Source organism: Chiloscyllium plagiosum, chromosome 8 (assembly GCF_004010195.1).
Source record: "Chiloscyllium plagiosum isolate BGI_BamShark_2017 chromosome 8, ASM401019v2, whole genome shotgun sequence".
In the NCBI taxonomy this organism is placed as follows: domain Eukaryota; kingdom Metazoa; phylum Chordata; class Chondrichthyes; order Orectolobiformes; family Hemiscylliidae; genus Chiloscyllium; species Chiloscyllium plagiosum.
Genome location: NC_057717.1, coordinates 4,705,042 through 4,723,972, shown reverse-complemented (window position 1 = coordinate 4,723,972; position 18,931 = coordinate 4,705,042). Strand labels below are relative to the sequence as shown.

The 18,931-nt window shown below is 45.6% G+C and overlaps 1 long non-coding RNA gene and 1 pseudogene across 1 annotated transcript; one reads left to right on the top strand and one right to left on the bottom strand.

Moving 5' to 3' along the window:
* Positions 1–4,387: 4,387 nt before the first annotated feature.
* LOC122552109 lies at positions 4,388–5,296 on the bottom strand (annotated as a pseudogene).
* A 3,909-nt stretch (positions 5,297–9,205) lies between these two features.
* Positions 9,206–16,139, top strand: LOC122552114. Its single transcript, XR_006312299.1, has 3 exons — positions 9,206–9,340; positions 12,655–12,745; positions 16,058–16,139. It is a non-coding gene; the product is annotated as an uncharacterized LOC122552114 (long non-coding RNA).
* The last annotated feature ends 2,792 nt before the right edge of the window (positions 16,140–18,931 follow it).

Sequence of the window (18,931 nt, the reverse complement as noted above, 5' to 3'; positions counted from 1 at the left end):
TTGTCAAAAGTTCTCAATATTTTTGTGAAATTAAAAACGTGTTGATTTGTACAGATATCTTCTACTCTTCACAATCTCTGAGTGAATAATCTGTAATGTCTCTTACCCAACCACGTTGTGGGAGCACCTTCACCACACAAACTGCAGAAGTACAAGGAAGTCAAACATCACCTTCTCAACAGGCAACAGAGCTTTGGCCTTGATCACTGGTATCTGTGGAAGGAGAAATACACATGTTTCAGGAAGTGCAATATGATTTATAGGGAATGAAAATGGTGCAGAATTTGACTGTCAAAAATGGAAGGAAAATCCACTCACTTCTTGGAAAAAAGAACTCTTGACTGTCAAATATATTGTGGAAAAAATAACCTGATAATGGAGCATATGGTCAGGAGCCAGGCAGCAGTTAACAATTCATTTACAAATTCATGGACAAAGAGGTCTGTGAACGTAATAGTAAAATACTACACAAAGCAAAAATACACACGAGAGACTGAGAAAGCTAGATAACAAACAAGTGGACATCAAGGAGACCAGAGATGAATCAGAGCAGTGTTCACTTTTATGATCCCACAATCAGAGATGTCTAGCACAGAAACAGACTCTTCCGTCCAACCCATCTATGCCAACCAGATATTCTACCCTAATGTATTGAGGGAACAGGAGAATCGACGTTTCGGACATAAGCCCTTCTTCAGGAATGAGGAAAGTTTGTCCAGCAGGCTAAGATAAAAGGTAGGGAGGAGGGACTTGGGGGAGGGGCGAAACGTCGATTCTCCTGTTCCCTGGATGCTGCCTGACCTGCTGCGCTTTTCCAGCAACACATTTTCAGCTCTGATCTCCAGCATCTGCAGACCTCACTTTCTACCCTAATGTATTCCCATTTGCCAGCACTTGGCCAACATCCATCTGAACCCTTCCTATTCAAATGCCTTTGAAATGTTATAATTTTAGCTGCCTTTTAGGGTCCTTTTGAATTCTCTCCCCCCCCCCTCCCCCCCCCAACCTATATCCTCTAGTTTTGGGCTCCACCAACCCTTGTCTATTTACGCTATCCATGTCCATCACGATTTTTATAAGCCTCTACAACATCACACCTCAGCCTATGACACTGCAGGGAAAATGCCCCCAGCCTATTATGCCTCTCCCTGCAACTCAAATCCTCCAACGCTGGCAACATCCTTGAAAATTATTTCTCAAACTTCTCAAGTTTCAGTGCCACCTTCTGATACGAGGGAGACCAGAACTGCACACAACATTCCAAAAGTGACCTAACCAATGTCCTGTCCAGCTCCTTTACTCAATGCTCTGACCAATAAAGGGAAGCATACGAAATGCCTTTTTCCACTATCCTATCGACCTGCGACTCTACTTTAAAGGAACTATGAACCTGCATCCCAAGGTCTCTTTGTTCAGCAAGACTCTCCAAGACCTTACAATTCAGTGCGTGAGTCCTGCTCTGATTTGCTTTTCTAAAATGCAGCACCTCACATTTATCTAAATTAAACGCTATCTGCCACTCCCCAGCCCATTGTACTCTGAGATACCCTTTATCACTGTCCACAATACCTCCAATTTTGGCGTCACCTGCAAACTTACTAACTGTACCGCCTCTATTCACATCCAAATCATTTAAATGAATGACAAAACAAATCCAGAAAAAAAATCCATTTCTCTGGGTGTGGATATGCTCTGTGTAAATCCTGTCCTATGACTCTCTAAGGAACAGGAGAATCGACGTTTCGGGCATAAGCCGTTCTTCAGGAACGGGCATAAGCCCTGAAGACGGGCTTATGCCCGAAACGTCGATTCTCCTGTTCCTTGGATGCTGCCTGACCTGCTGCGCTTTTCCAGCAACACATTTTCAGCTCTGATCTCCAGCATCTGCAGTCCTCACTTTCTCCTATGACTCTCTACCAGAGAAGGCTGCACATACGTCCCGCTGAACTTTGCCCCCTACAAAGCTGGCGGCTGCGCGTGTCCAGTGAATCATTGCCCCGAATAAAGATGGTGGTGCTTACTCGAATCAATCGCTGGATGAGGCATTTTCTCGTTTACTGCAAAAACGGGACTAAGTTTCAAGTTTGTATTTTCTGATGTGCACCAAATGTCTATAAACCCTCTCAACCCATACCAACACCATTTCTCTCCCGCTTCCTGCTGTTTATTTCTATCTTTACCAACAGCTCTCCGTCCACACGTCCCGAACCGACCGCGAGGACGATCACGTGGTATAGTCTAGTCCCGCCCCTCATTCACCCTGATTGGTCGGAGGACCTACTGCCCCGCCAGGTCCTCCAGCTCTGTCCCTGCCTTTCCATTGGTCCACCACTGACATCAATTACCAGGGGCCCATTGTTGGCTGGAGCATGCAGATTGCTTCGTGGCTTTTGTTGCTTTTCATGAGTTACAAGAGTTAAAAATGACAACAGCATCTCAAAACCACCTGATGAAGAAGCAGCAATGCTTCCAAAAAATCCTGTTGACCAATCATCTCTATCAATTGCCTGGCGTTCTGTGAATTTTACTTTTGTCCATCCCAATCCAACACCAACACCTCCAAGTCACGAATGAGGGAGAGATAACATAAGAACTAGGAACAGTAGAAGGCCGTCCTCCTCTTTTAGCCTGCTCTGCCATTCAATAAGATCATGGCTGATCATTTAGTGAACACAGAACCATTTACCCAGGTTCTCACCGTGTCCATTAATTATTACTTTTTAAAAAATCTAACCTAGCTTTAAAAACGTTTACTGAACTAGCATCAACTACTTCCCTGGGCAATGAATTCCATAGAGGTCAAGAAGTTCCTTCTCAATTCAGTCTTAAATTTACTGCCTCTAGTCTTGCGGTGATGCCCTCTTGTCCTGGCTTCACCTGCCAGTGGAAACGTCTCTCTACTTCTATTTTATCTATTCCATTCATTATTTTATATGTTTCCATTCTTCTGAATTCCAATGAATATAATCCCAAATCTACTCAGTCTCTCTTAAGCCAACCCCCTCAACTACGAAATCAACCTAGTTAACCTCCTTTGCACCCCCTCTCGTGCCAGTACATCCTTTTTCAACTAAGGAGATAAAAACTACATGCAGTACTCCAGGTGTGGCCTCACCAGCACCCAAATACAGCTGGAACATAACCTTTGCTTTTGAACACAATCCCTTCAGCAATGAAGGACAAAATTTCATTTGCTTTCTGAACTGATTGTTGTACCTGGTGACCAACCTTCATGCAGAAGGATGCTCAGGTCCCTCTGCAGAGCAAATGATGCAACTTTTTAAATATTCAAATGATTTCTTTTAAATGTTCCGACAACCAAAGAGTATAACTTAAGATTTTCAAACATTCTATTTCATTTGACAGACCATTACCCACTCACTCAATGTATCTGTGTTCCTCTGCAAAATTTCACAGTCCTCCGCTCACTTGGTTCCACTAATCATCTTAGTGTCTGTCACATGCAAACTTTGACACCCTACATGTGGTTCCTACTCCAAATCATCTGTATCAGTTGTAAATAATTGCAGTCCCAACACTGATTCATGAGGCACACTACTTGTCAATGATTGCCAGCCAGAATAATACTCATTTATCCCCACACTTTGCTTCCTATTAGTCAACCAATATTTTATCCATGCTAATACTCTACCCTAACGCCATGCACCCTTTATTATGGAACAGCCTCTTGCACAGCATCTTGTTGATGGTCTTTTGGAAATCCAGGAACATCGCATCCACTGGGTCCCCGTAGTCCATCTTGCTCGAAATGTCTTCATAGAATTCAAAAAGATTGGTCAAGCATGACCTGCCCTTCATGACCCCATGCTCTGTCTGTACAATGGGATAATTTCTATCGAGATTTCCTGCTATTTCTTCCTTGATAATAGACCCAAGCATCTTTCCCACTACAGAGAATAAACTAACTGGTATATAATTCTCCACTTTTTGCCCACCTCCATTTTAAAACAGTGGCATCACTTTTGCTGCTTTCCAATCTGCTGGGACTGCCACACAGTCCAGTGAATTTTGGAAAATTACTGCCAGTGCATTTGTTATTTTTCCTGGCATCTCTTTTGGTACCCTGGGATGCATTCCATCAAGGTCAGGAGACTTTTCTATCGTTAGCTCAATTACCTCCAAACAGTCTAAAACTAGCTGTTCAGTAATAATGATAGTTTCCAAATCCTCACCTACCTTTGTCTCTTTGCTAGTTACTGGAAATATTAGTATCCTCCACTGTGATATCCCATAACTAAATGCTTCTTCTCATTTTCCAAAGGACCAACATTTACTTTAGCCATTCTTTCCTCGTTATATATATTTATATAAACTTTTGCTCTCTGTCTTTATCGTCTGTTATAGTTTATTTTTCTCATGTTCTACATTACTTTTCTTTATAGCTCTTTTGTGGCTTTCGGTTGACCTTTACTGTTTTCCCAGTTCTAGTTTCATGCTGTTTTTGGCCACTTTGTACACCTTCTCTTTCAATTCGATTTTTCAGAACAGCAACCCAATTCTCCAAGCACTTCACATACTCTTTTTTTCTTGCGACGGCACTCTTGAGCTGCTCCCTGTTTTTCATGAGGCGGATTTCATGTTTACGAGTGGTTTCTTTAGCATTCTCGGGCTGGCTTTGCAGGACTGGTGAAGATGCCATAACCATTCTCTGGCCAGCAGTGGAGTTAGGAGTTGTACGGCTCTGATAAGTTTGGACATCTCCAGTAGCAACTTGTACAAGCATTTGGCTGCCCAGCACAAAGATTTGCTGTCCATCAGAGCTCTGTGCATACTGTATAATGGCTGCTCCAACCTTGGCTGCAGCTGCGTTGGTCATTGTTTGTGTCTGGAGTCCTTGCACTGCATCTGTACCATTGTTGGCCAGCTGAAGTGCTCCCCCCTGTGTGATAGCAATGTATTGTCTGCTGCTAGTCTGATAGATGGGTGTCTGCATCGTCATTGTAGTAACGGCTGAGACAGACTCTTCTTCTGATTTCTCCTCATCGATTTCTTGCCACACCAGGGGAATTAGAAGAAAGTTCATTCAGGATTTTGCTGTATGAAGACCGTCTCGATAGAATTGCTCTACCTTTCTGAGAGTCAGTCATGCTATCCACCGATTCCTTGGAGTCCTCACTTTCAGGTATAGTAGAGATCTGAACAGTCTGAACTTGAGGGGACTGTATAACTGAGGACTGAGCTGCTTGGTAACTCCTTGGACTTGAACAGACTGCCCATTCGGCAATTGCACCAAAGTTACTGCTGGACTTGTTGTTGATTGGATCCCAGGCATGGTTACCTGCATGGTCACATGACATATTAATGATCTGGATGAAGGGACTGGGGCCATTCTAACGAAGTTTGCTGATGTTAGGTGGACGGATAGATAGTACTGAGGACGTGGGGAGGCTGCAGAAGGATCTAGACAGTTTGGGAGAATGGTGCAGGAAATGGCTGATGAAATTCAATGTGAGCAAATGCGAGGTCTTGCACTTTGGAAAAAAGAATACAAGCATGGACTACTTTCTAAACGGTGAGAAAATTCATAAAGCCAAAGTACAAAGGGATCTGGGAGTGCTAGTCGAGGATTCTCTAAAGGTAAACATGCAGGTTAAATCCGTGATTAAGAAAGCGAATGCGATGTTGTCATTTATCTCATGAGGGTTGGAATGTAAAAACAGCGATTTGCTACTGAGACTTTAAAAAGTTCTAGTTAGGCCGCATTTGGAGTACTGTGTCCAGTTTTGGTCCCCACACCTCAGGAAGGACATACTGGCACTGGAGCGTGTCCAGCGGAGATTCACAAGGATAATCCCAGGAATGGTAGGTCTAACATACGAGAAACGGCTGAGGATCCTCGGATTGTATTCATTGGAGTTTAGAAGGTTAAAGGGGGATCTAATAGAAACTTACAAGATAATGCATGGCTTGGAAAGGGTGGACACTAGGAAATTGTTTCCGTTAGGCGAGGAGACTAGGACAAGTGGGCACAGCCTTAGAATTAGAGGGGGTAAATTCAGAACAGAAATGCGGAGACAGTTCTTCAGAGAGTGGTGGGCCCATGGAATTCATTGCCACGGAGTGCAGTGGAGGCTGGGACGCTAAATATCTTCAAGGCAGAGATTGATAAATTCTTGATGTCACAAGGAATTAAGGGCTACGGGGAGAATGCTGGAAAGTGAAGTTGAAATGCCCATCAGCCATGATTAAATGGCGGAGTGGACTCGATGGACCAAAAGGCCTTACATCCACTCCTATGTCTTATGGTCTAATTTGATCACTTTCCTCAGATACCCATTGCCGAGTATGCCTTTTCATGCAGTCCTTCCTTTTCACTGGAATATACATTTGCTGAGCACTTTGTAAAATGTCTTTGAAAATCTTCCACTGCTCATCAACTTCCCACCATAAAAATTTTGTTTACAGCCTACTTTATCCGGATTGTCTCTCATTCTATTGTAGTTCCCAGTGTTCAAGCACCGGACCTAGTTATTAGATTTTATCTTCACACTCTCCATATGTATTCTAATTCAACCATACGGTGATCGCTTCTTCCCAGGAAATCCCTAACTCTGAAGTCATTAGTTATTCCTGCCTCATTGCACAGGGGCCAGATCTTGGATAGCTTGCTCTTTTGTCAGTTCCATTTCATACTGTTCAAGAAGACTATCATGGATACACTTAATGGACTCCTCAATGCTACCTTGACTGAGCTGGTTTGACCAATCTTACATGTAGATTAAAATCACCCACGATAATAGCTGTACAATATTTACAGGCATTAGTTATTTATTTGTTTATTGGGCATGCCAATGTGATGTTATTATTTGGTGACCTATACACTCCGCCTATCAGTGACTTTCTTGTTAGAATTTTGACTGCATCATTCCTATTTCTCCTAATGTACGGCAATAACAACAACTACTTGCATTGTATGGAATCTTTCACAATGGCAAATCTTCCAAGGTGCTTCATGGATGATCAAAACATTCATTAAAGAGAATGATTTTAAAATACATCTTAAAAGGAGGATATAGAAGATTAGGGAGGCTATTCCACAGACTTCTGCCCTTGACAGCTCCAACTGTGCAGTGAGGCAGGTGGGGTGGGCTGGAAAGGGAACGTGCAAAGGGGAAATGGAAGACAGCAAGCAGTACACAAAGTCTTAAGGGCAGAGGAGGTTCCAGACTGAGTCTGTCTGTCATAGAGAGTATGGCTGCCTCATTGAGTTTGAAGTACTGCAACAGGTCCATGCATGTCATGACTATAGTGATAAAAGAGATTTCTGCTGTCTTAAACAGAGTGACGGATCTTGTATTTTGGGCTTGCGAAATGACAGTGATCTCTAAAAATATGTACGAGGTAGAGTCAGGGCAATAATAAGATGCTGCAACAGGAGGGGAACAGGTAACTCCATACAAAATCCTACTCCTTCTCATCTATTTTCAACTCCAAAACCGAGGGAGTTCCAGAAAAGCACCTTTATATCCCACCACAGCACTTTACCCCACAATCGTGGTATATGTGCACAAGGTTGGAGTGGAACAGACTGTATTGGGACCCTGAAACACTTGGTAAAGACTAAAATCATGTGAGTATTGAGAGCCCCACCACATTGTATACCTTTTCTATTGTTTTTACTCGGTTCCTGACTTCCCTTGTTTTCCCTCATGAACCTGTTCAAAGTTGTTTTTACACACACCTGCACCGTCTATGAATTGAACCCAGGCCTCTCGGTCCAAGATTCGGGATATTTTCACTGCATCACAAGGCATCGACTCCAACTTCCCTTCTCCCTGAATGTTTCTGGTGCTTATCTGCTGAGTCGCGCCTCAATCAACAGTGCAATTGGGAGGAAGGGGCGGAACCGGAGGACAGAGCAGCGTCCGGTCCCCCAACCAGAGTGAGTGAGGAGCGGGGCCAATGCATTATCGGGAGTGAACACTTCAGGATTGGTCAGAAAGTAAACTGTTTTGCAGGATTGATCATTCTCACGACATAGTGGAGCATTAAACCCCTCTCATAAAACAATGTGAGGTTTTAAAGAAATCGTTAAGATGTTAATCTGACAATGCACATATTTCCAATCGATTTATACAATTCGAGTAACAAACGTATTTTCAAACTCCCAGAACGATTGGTAATTTACATACCTGGCCGGTATGGTTAAATTGAACAGAAAAATCTATTAGTTTATGAACCATCTCAATGACTGTAACTCGACAGAGCCATTGTTAATGTCTAATATTTCCCCCATGATTCTGTGCAGGTATGAATATTCTCTATAAACTCACTGATAACCTCCAACGCACGCGCAGTTTCGCTTCTAGGAAGGGCATGCGCAGTGCCATATTAACCAGGACACGGCGAGACATGGAGCAGCTTTCTCAGGGTGCGGCTACGATCGGTTTTAGAGAGCGGCGTGTGGGAGACTCACTGGGAGAAAGGAACGGAGAGAATTCACAAGCCGCGGATAGGTGAAAAAAACCGAAAAAGACCCTCCAGACCCGGATAAGGAGATGGTGGTCTCTGTCGGGAAAGCGGCCCAGGGCCACGGCCGACATTTGTTCGAGGGAAGAGGGAGCGAGGGCCTCAGGGCCGCCATCTTGAGAAGGTCAATGTGCAGGTGGGCGGGGCTATTGGGGTCGAGGACAATCGGAGGAAAGACCCACCTTCGATTACTTCACTAAAGACATGAATGCACCTGGTGGATTTTTCTTAACATCAGCAATTGTTAATACTCACTTACAGGTTTTTAATTAAATCTTTTTTGAAGCATTTAATTCACATTCAATCATTTGCAATGGTGGGATTGAACCTGTGTCCAGAGCACATTTGCTGAGTTTCTGGATAAATTATCTCACAATAATGCCAATAGGCTATCACTTCGCCTGCTCATAGGTTGCACATCCCAGTGCAACATGAATCAAAACCCTTTCTTCCTGCACAATTGTTGGATCTTGCACTCTGGTGATATTACTTAGTATCTCTCCATGTGATATCCCTCACTGTGTGGGTCTAATTGTTGCCTCTGTCAGTGTCCCTCGCTCTTGCAGCTACTCCAGATCCTGAGCAAACAGAATTCTCCACTCCAGATAGACAATGCAGACTGGGATGTTCCAGATTTCTGTGGGACTCAGTGCCATTTGACATATGTAGCCCTCACTGCATCAGTCTAATTTCCCATTCTGTTTATCTGTCTGTCGGTACTCAGGAAGGTCCTGACCTAATAGACTTCCCAGCTGCGGGGTGTCTCATCCATCCCTCATTGAAGATGGTTTGTCAGCCAGAGAGACACAGGGCAGGGAGATCTGGAGCCTTCAATAAATCCTGCAGTGAGGTAAGATCACTCACAGTGCACAGAGCAGAGAGCAATGAGAGGGCTCCAAACATCAGCTAACAGGACATGACATAGCTATATTGCTGGAGGGGGAGCACAGTACAGACACACCTCAGGTTCAGTCACTGCCTTTCCTGCAGGTTTTGTTGCACTAAGACAACATCGGGAGTGTCACAGTTATCAGTCCAGACCTGTGCTGTCTTAGTGAGCATCAGTACAAAAGAGGGGAAAGCAGGCCTTCCACGAGAGGGTGGGAATGCTGTCTGGGAATATTCCATTCTGTGTTCCCTCTCCCACACTGTATCTATGGCTTGTCTTGTGGATCAGTGTCTTCAATCATTCTAATGCCAAAAACAGTTCTTATCTCTGTACTTTCCTCCCCTCTCACCAATCACTTCATACGTTCGAAACTTGCTCCAGTCCAGACGACCATCCATATCTCTCTAACTTACTTCAGTCTCGAAAACATGCCTTGTCACGATAGTCCACTCCCCCAATAACCCAAGACTTAGGGTCTGTTTCTGTGCTGCATGACTCTCTGGCCGAAGTAATCAATGCTGACCAGGTTTCCTGAACTGAATGAGTTTCATTTCCCTGCATTTGGCCCATGGCCCTTGAAACCTTCTCCCCTCCATGTTCCTGCCCAAATGTCTTTTCCATGTTGTAATTGTTCTTGTTTCTCCCATGTGCCACTGGCAGTCCATTCCGTATATGAACCATCCTCTGTGGAAAATGTTGCCCCTCAGCTCACTAAGCAAATCTTTGCTCTCGGTCACTCCTCAGTCCTTACCCATCCTGAAGTGGGACACAACCTCTCCCCGGTACAGACTCCCCTTGGGACATACCCATCCTGCTGTGGAACACAATCCCTCACCGGTACAGATGACCCTCGGGCCTTACCCATTCTGCTGTGGGACACAACACCTCCCTGATACAGACTCCCCTTAGGCTTTAGCCATCCTGCTGTGGGACTGAACTCCTCCCTGGTAAAGTCTAATCTTGAGCCTTGCCCACCCTGCGTTTGGACACAACCTCACTTTGGTACAGTTTTCCCTCTGGCCTTCCCCATCCTCCTGTGCGACACACCCCTCCCAGGAACAGACTCCCCTCGGGGCTTACCATCCTGCTGTGAGACACAACACCTCCCCGGTACAGACTCCCCTCGGGGCTTACCCATCCAGCTGTGGGACACAACACCTCCGAGGTACAGACTCCCCTCGGGCCTTAACCATCCTGCTGTGGGGCACAAACCCTCCCTGGTACAGAAGACCTTCGGGCCTTACCCATCCTGCTGAGGGTTCACAACCACATGGGTACAGAGTCCCCTGGGGTCTTTCACATCCTTCTGTGGGACACAATCCCTCCCCGGTACAGACTCTCCTCGGGCCTTACCCATTCTGCTGAGGGACACAACCCCTCCCTGGTACAGAATACCTTCGGGCCTTACCCATCCTGCTGTGGGACACAACCCCTCTACGGGTTGGACTCCCCTCGGGCCTTATCCATCCTGCTGTGGGACACAACCCCTCTACGGGTTGGAATCCCCTCAGGTCTTACCCAACCCCTCCCTGGTGCAGTCTCCCCTGGGGCCTTACCCATCCTGCTGTGGGACACAACCCGTCCCCAGTACAGACTCCCCTCAGGCCTTACCCATCCTGCAGTGGGACACACTCTCCCCTGTACAGATTCCCGTCCGGCCTCACCCACCCTAACGTGGGACACAATGCCTCCCCTGTACAGATTTCCCTCAGACATTACCCATCCCGGGTCCAGACTTGTCCAAGGCCTTGCCCATCCTGCTGTGGGACACGACCCTTTCCCGGTACAGACACCCCTCGGGCCTTCCCCATCCTGCTGTGGGACGCAGCCACTCCCCGGTACAAAGTCCCCTCGGGCCTTACTCATCCTGCTGTGGGACACGACCCTTTCCCGGTGCAGACTCCCCTCGGGCCTTACCCATCCTGCTGTGGGACGCAGCCACTCCCCGGTACAAAGTCCCCTCGGGCCTTACTCATCCTGCTGTGGGACACAGCCCGTCGCGGTGCAGACTCCTCTCGGGCCTTACCCATCCTGCTGTGGGACGCAGCCACTCCCCGGTACAAAGTCCCCTCGGGCCTTACTCATCCTGCTGTGGGACACAGCCCCTCGCGGTGCAGACTCCCCTCGGGCCTTACCCATCCTGCTGTGGGACACAACCCCCTCCGAGGTACAGACTCCCCTCAGGCCTTATCCATACTGCTGTGGGGCACAACCCCTCACGGTGAAAACTCCCCAAAGGCCTCCCCCATCCTGCTGTGGGACACAGCCTCTCCCAGGTACAGAGTCCCCTCGGGCCTTACCCATCCTCCTGTGGGACACAACCACTGCCCGGTACAGAGTCCCCTCGGGCCTTACCCATCCTGCTGTGGGACACAACTACTGCCCGGTACAGACTCCCCTCGGGCCTTACCCATCCTCCTGTGGGACACAATCACTGCCCGGTACAGATTCCCTTCGGGCCTTACCCATCCTGCTGTGGGACACAACCCTCACGGTACAGACTCCCCTCGGGTCTTATCCATCCTGCAGTGGGACACAACCCCTTCCCGGTACAGAGTCCCCTCGGAACCTTACCCATCCTGCTGTGGGACACAACCCCTTCGCGGTACAGAGTCCCCTCGGGCCTTACCCATCCTGCTGTGGGACACAACCCCTCACAGGACAGACTCCCCTCGGGCCTTATCCATCCTGCAGTGGGACACAACCCCTTCCGGTACACAGTCCACTCGGGCCTTACCCATCCTGCTGTGGGACACAACACCTTCCCGGTAGAGAGTCCCCTCGGGCTTTACTCATCCTGCTGTGGGACACAGCCACTCCCCGGTACAGAGTCCCCTCGGGCCTTACCCATCCTGCTGTGGGACAGGTTGACAATTGTATTGAATAATATCCCTCCAGTGTGGAAACAGGCCCTCAGTTCAGCAAGTCCACACCGACCCACGATACATACCCTGCTCAAAATATCTTCAAAATACATAGAAACAATGATCACTGAATTGGTTTAAAACTCTGCAGTTACATTGGGCAGTTTAAAAGTCTCGCTGTATTGGTGATATGTTCCTTTTCTTCAAACAGATAACATTTTTATTAATGCAGCTGATGTTCATTGTGAGAGTGTCTCTGTTAAACTAGAATCTGTTCTGTTTTCTGTGTAACAGGCTGTTGTTGTGTGCGATGGACTGACATTAACAGTGTAATTGACCTGTGAGTCCTTGATCAAGTTTCCTTTGTCTGTAAATCTAGTGATCAGTGAACTACACATCCGCTCTTCTTAGCGAAAACAAAGAATCACTTCTCAACGAAAAAACGGCACATCACAAAGCTATTTCATGGATTTCTGGCACACACCACCAACCAGTGTATCTGGTAAGTCTGTTTCCTAAATAATTCTGAACTCGATCTGTAACTCTAAAAGTATCTGAATTGATTCTCAGTTTGTTGAGAATTCAGCCTCTTTGTTCTGAGCTGTTGTGATGCAGGCGGTGGCTTCATCCTGTCTCTGCCAAGCTTGTTTTCTCCTTCGGTGATTCTGGGAGATTCCTTTCTGCAGGTTAGAATATTCAGTAACTGAACATTGAATGATTTTGACTCTAACAGAGCCTTGTTTTCAGCTCATTATTCACTTTCCATTTCCTGGTTGTGTTGAATGTTACAGAAACAGGCTCTGAGCGATGTTTCCATTCACTTGTATTGGATTTATTGACAGCCACGAGGTCAGTCAGTTTCAGGCTGATGGATCAGTTTCTCTGTCCTATTAGATGATGGTCACTTGCTCAGTTTCCGATGGCTTACCTCAGTGTCAGGCCGTCAGCTGCTGAAACGCTCCATTCAGCATTTGTTCCCTCTCACCATGACTACTCCGATACAGTCCCAGCTTTTCTCCCACATTCTACCTCCATGTACTCATGATCACCTCAGATTCTACTGTCAGTATCCTTACAGCAAGTCACGTACGTCATCTACCTCCATTTCACACTGCTCTACATTACATTCAGTCCAAATGTGATTTCAAAATTCCATTCATTGCTTTTAAAAACACCCATGATCTTGTCCTGTCCAAGCATCCAGGTTCCATCAGGTAGATGGGTGTCCGCGTGGTTGGCTTGGAGCAACAGCAGGACATTGAGGATCGTACAGGGGATAAAGATGGGGTTGGATGCCGAATGTTTAAGGAGAAAGAGCTGGTGTATTGTTGGGGATAGCTTCTCGGGGAGGGGCACAGCGGTAGCCAGGTCTATAACACCATAACGCAATGGCCTAAGTTATCGACAGAGTTTGGACAAGCTGAGACATTTTTCTTCAGCCCATAGGAGACTTAAGGGAAATCTTATAGAAATGTATATAATCATGAGAGGCATGGATGGGGTGAATGCATTCAGTCTTTTTCCCAGGATTGAAGAATTGAGGACTAGAGGGCATCAGTTTAAGGTTAGAGGGGAAAGAATAAAAGGGAACGTTAGCAGCAACTTTTTTACACAGATGCTAATACGGATTCGGAATGAGCTGTCAGTGGAAGTGGCTGAGGCAGGTACATTAAAAACATTTAAAAAACATTTGGACAAATACATGGATAGGAAAGGATTAGAAGTATATGGGGCATGTGCAGGGAAATGGGGATGCCATGGATGGACAGTTTGGTTGCCAGGGATCAGTCTGGCCCCGAGGGCCTATTTCCGTGCTGTAGGACTCTATGACTCTATAACAGAATCTGCTGTAGAACAATGTAAGGCAAAATCCAAGGGAGCGAAAATGGGAGGAGAGGCACTAGTTGGGGGCATAGACAGGTGTTACTGTGGCTGCGTCCGAGACTCCAGGATGGGGTGTTGTATCCCTGGTGCCTAGGTCAAGGACATCTCTGAGCATTTGCTTGAAATTCTGAACTGGGAGAAAGGGAGGCCAGAGGTCATGGTGCACATTGCTACTAACGACACGGGTTGAAAGAGGGAAGAGATCCTGTGGAGTAAGCACAGGAAGTAGAGAACGACTGAAAAGCAGGACCTTGAGGATAGTAATCACTGCGTTACCACCAGTCCCATGTGCTTGTGAGACAAGGAATTGAAAGATAGCAGAGATCAATGCATGGCTGAAGAGCTCGTACAGGGCGGGGAGAGTTTCAGGATCTTGAATCATTGGGACCTCTTCTGGAGCAGGGCTGACCTGAACTAGAGGGGAACTGGTATCCTCACAGGGAGGCTTGCTCCTGCTCCAAGGGAAGGGTTTAAACTAGAATAGCAAGGTCCTGGGAACCACAGCAGCAGGGCAGCACATGGCGGGACAGGAAGGACGGAAGATGTAAATGGGTCAATCGGAAAGGAAATGCAGAGAAATGAACACCATAGTACGAATGGGCTGATTGTGTTAATTTCAACACAAGGCACAACGTAGCTAAGGTAGTTAAGCTCAGATACGATATTGTGGCCATTCCAGAGATTTGGTTCGGAGAAGGACAGGACTGGCTGCTCAATATTCCAGGATTTCATTGTTTCAAACGAAATGGAGAGGAGGGTAAAAAACGTGGAGGAGTTGCATTACCAATCGGAGGGGATGTTACGTCTGCACTCAGCACATACTGGAGGGGCTCGTCCACTGAGGCAACGTGGATAAGAAGGATGCAGTTGATGGGATTATACTATAGGACCCTCCATCTGCCAACGATACCTCGAGGTACAAATGTCTCGGCAGATTATGGAAAGAGGCAATAACAACAGAGTTCTCAAAGTGACTTTAACTTCCCCACCATTTGATGGCACTACTTTAGAGCAAGAGGATGAGACGGTGCAGAGTTTGTTGAGTGTATCCAAGAGGGTTTCTTCAAATAGTAATGTAAATGAGGGTGAGGGGCCATAGTGGACCTTATATTGGTGAATGAGCCTGGCCAGGTGACTGACCTTTCAGTGGGAGACCATTTTGGAAACAGTGATCACAACTTAAGTTTTTTCTTTAAGGCAGCTACGAATAAATGGGATGTTTCTAAATTGTGGGATTGCAAATGATGTCAGTATTAGGCAGGAGCTAGGGAGTGTGAATTGGGAGGATCTGTCATTAGACAATGCCACATTGGGCACGTGGGAGTTAGTTAAAGGCTTGCTGATCGGAGTTCACGACCAGCATTTTCCAGTAAGGAGGAGGGATAAGGCTGGCAATGTAACGGCCCCTTGGATAACAAGGGAGGCTGGGAATTTAGTCAAAAGGGGTAAAGGAAAAGCCTATGCAAGGTTTGAGAAGCGAGAATTGGACATGGCATGTGAGGAATGTAAAAAACAAAAGCTGGGAGGAACCTGAACAGGGAATGAGCAGAGCAAGGAGGGGCATGCCCTTCGCAAGTAGGGTTAAAGTGAATCCCAAATCGTTCTGGAGATAATTAGCCATAAGAGGGTATGATAATGGATCGTTACAGTGCAGTACAGGCCTTTTCGCCCTCAATGTTGCACCGACCTGTGAAAATAATCTGACGCCTATCCAAACCTACACCCTTCCAATATTACCCATATTTTTGTCCAATGCCCATTTAAATGCCCTTTGCGTCGGCGATTCTAGTACTGTTGCAGGCAATTAAGTCACCTATCGACCTTCTTCTCTCCAACTAAAACAGCTTCCATTCCCTCAGCCTTTCCTTGTAAGACCTTCCTTTGATACCAGGCCATATCCCCGTATATCTACTCTGTACCCTTTCCACAGCTTCCACATAACTAGGAAAGAGGTCGGGCCAGTCAAGTCTAAAGGAAGGAACTTGTGCTTGAAATCAGTGGAAGTGGACGAGATCCTAAATAATCACTTTGCATTGGCATTCACCCAGGAAAAGAATATAGAGGATAATGAGATTTGTGTGGAGCATGCTAATGTGCTCGGGCATTTTTGAGGCCGAGAAAGAAGCGTAAGATTTCTTGAAGAGCATTAAAGTGGATTAATCCTGAGGGCCCGATGGTATCTATCCCAGGTTATTGAGAAAGGCAAGACAGGAGATTTTTGGGGTCTTGGCCATCATGTTTGACTCCTAACTAGCCACTGGAAAGGTCGCAGAGGACTGGTGAGTAGCTTATGGTTTTCCTCTCTTCAAGAAAGGCAATAGGGACGATCTAGGAAATTATAGCCTGGTGGGTCTCAGCTCAGTGGTTGGGAAGTTTTGGACAGAATTCTTACGGATAGGATTTATGCAGATTTGGTAAAGAATGACCTAATTATGGACGGTCAGCGCAGCGCCATGAGATGCACAGGGTTGACAGTCAAAATGTTTTACCCAGAGTTGAAATATCTTTACTAGAGACTGTGCATTTAAGATGAGAGGGGGAGAGCTCAAAGGAAATGTGAGGGGTAGTATGTTTTCCACAGAGAGTGTTCGGAATCTGGAACATACTGCCAGAGATGATGGAGGAGGCAGATATGAGAGGGGTGTTTAAGGGGTTTTTGGGTAAGCATGTGAATATGCAAGGATATGGAACAAAGATAGGCAGAAAGGATGAGTTTAATTTGGTGTCACATTCAGCACAACATTCTGGGCCCATTCCTGTGCTGTACTGTTCTTTGTTGTGTTTCTTTTGTTACAACATGACGGTGACCCCCTCTGTTAATTAAACCAAACACCCAGAAAAGTTCACCTCCCCACGTAATCTGTTAAAGTCTGAGTGACTGAGAACTCACAAATTCCACTATTTAAAGAAAATAGCATCAATTCATTTTTAACATGTAAAGTGAATATTAAACAACTATTCATAAATCTAAGCTCTCCCTTTCTCTTCACTGCTTATTATCTGCCTCCAGCTCTATAACTATACGTTATTTCAATAAGACACTCATTAAAATACATCAATTTAATTTCACACCCACACAGTGACTCGTGTCTTTTGTGTCTTTCTGCTTCTGGCGGAGGGTCTCCCTGGGTCGTCGTTGTCTTCTTTTACTCTGAGTATGTTTCATATGAAAAGGTACCCTTTGATTGAGACACTTTCCTAATTTATTGGTGAGCAAGATGTTAACTCTCCCAGACAGCAGTTACTCTCTGACCAGTTTTTAAAATGTCTGCATTTTAATACCCCCATTAGCTCATCTCATTGGCTTCAAGCTGGCAAAACAATAAATTCATACTCGATTGGGTTTTGGAATCTTGGGGTATAATTTAAACTGATAAGTTAAATTTGAATTATTCTCAAAACAGCAACCAACTCAGGTCTATATTTCACGACCAAATGTTACATTTGTTTGCTTTCCCAGTACACTCTGGGATTGCTGGCCAGTCATATATGGTACACAGGTAGTTGTAAGCTCTCAGTTCAGAAGAGTGTTCTCTCTCTCTCTCTCTCTCTCACGTTCAACTTTATAACACTTTGAGCATTATCTTATCAGCAAGTTCATTTATTAAAGTGACAAGCAGCAGATTGTTTACATGACATTTTTGGCTTGTGTTTGTGAGAGGATCATGGTGCTGTTTGCAACAGACTGTCACTAATAAGATTATGCTCCCGATAACGCAGATTTCCTTTGTCTGTAAATTCTGCACGAAGTGATTTAAACACCTGGAAAGGGGTTTGGTTTTCCAATGTGATTTCCATTAATGCATTTAGTGGAACCTCAGGCAGACAGATGGACACAGATGGGTGCAAATTTGTTTTCTCCCCTGAAGGAAGCACACGCTGCCATCAGAGTGTTTGTAACAGAAGGGCACTGACTCATTCCTGGGACTGGAGGTTGTTTACAAAGTGGGACTAAGTGGGGGAGTACTGCTTGTGAATAAGAAGTGATTTCATTGAACTGGATATTATTACCAAAGAGATTGGCAGGGTTGATGTTGGTAGCTGTCTCTGCTGATAGGAATCTACAATGGGTCACAGACTCAGGACTGGAGAGCAGCTTGAGTGACTGAGATAAGGAGAAATGACGTCACTCAAACACCTGAGAATCTGATCATTTCCACCTCAAGAACGGAATCACTGACTACATGCCAGAGAATAATTTGCAATGTTTGCGATACTAAGTGGATCAAAAGATGTTGCAGAAACTGTCAGTTCTGAAAGGTTAACGATGATGTTACTAAAATGAACACAAATGATGTGGCTGCTGGAAATTTGAAACAGACCGGCAGCTAATGTAGAGAGAGAGAAGCAGAGTTAATGTTTTGCATTTGATGTGACTTTTAAGCAGAACAAAGAATGTTATTAAGCTATGGTCAGACTCCTGGGGCTAAATGGTATCGTTCTGTCCGTGTGGTTGAATTTGTTTGGGAGAAACAATCCCCTCATTTGCTTGACTTTGGCGTTGTGATTGCGCTATTGAAACAGCAAGGACTCTTTCTGGGTCTCATTGATATCTGGGTGTAAATTAGGGTCCGTTGTTCATCGCTGACTCTGTAGGCAGTTCTGATACATGGGAATATTCAATTTAAAATGTTTATCTTGCAAAACAGGTAGATTTTCTCCCAGACAGGGAATCAGACGTCCATTACTGATCCTCACTGACCATGACAGGACTCAAACCGAGAGATTTATTTTTGTGACTGACACAGTCAGATGTGGTGTGCAGTAGCTCACACAGTCCTGTTCTTCCACACATCCCAGCTTC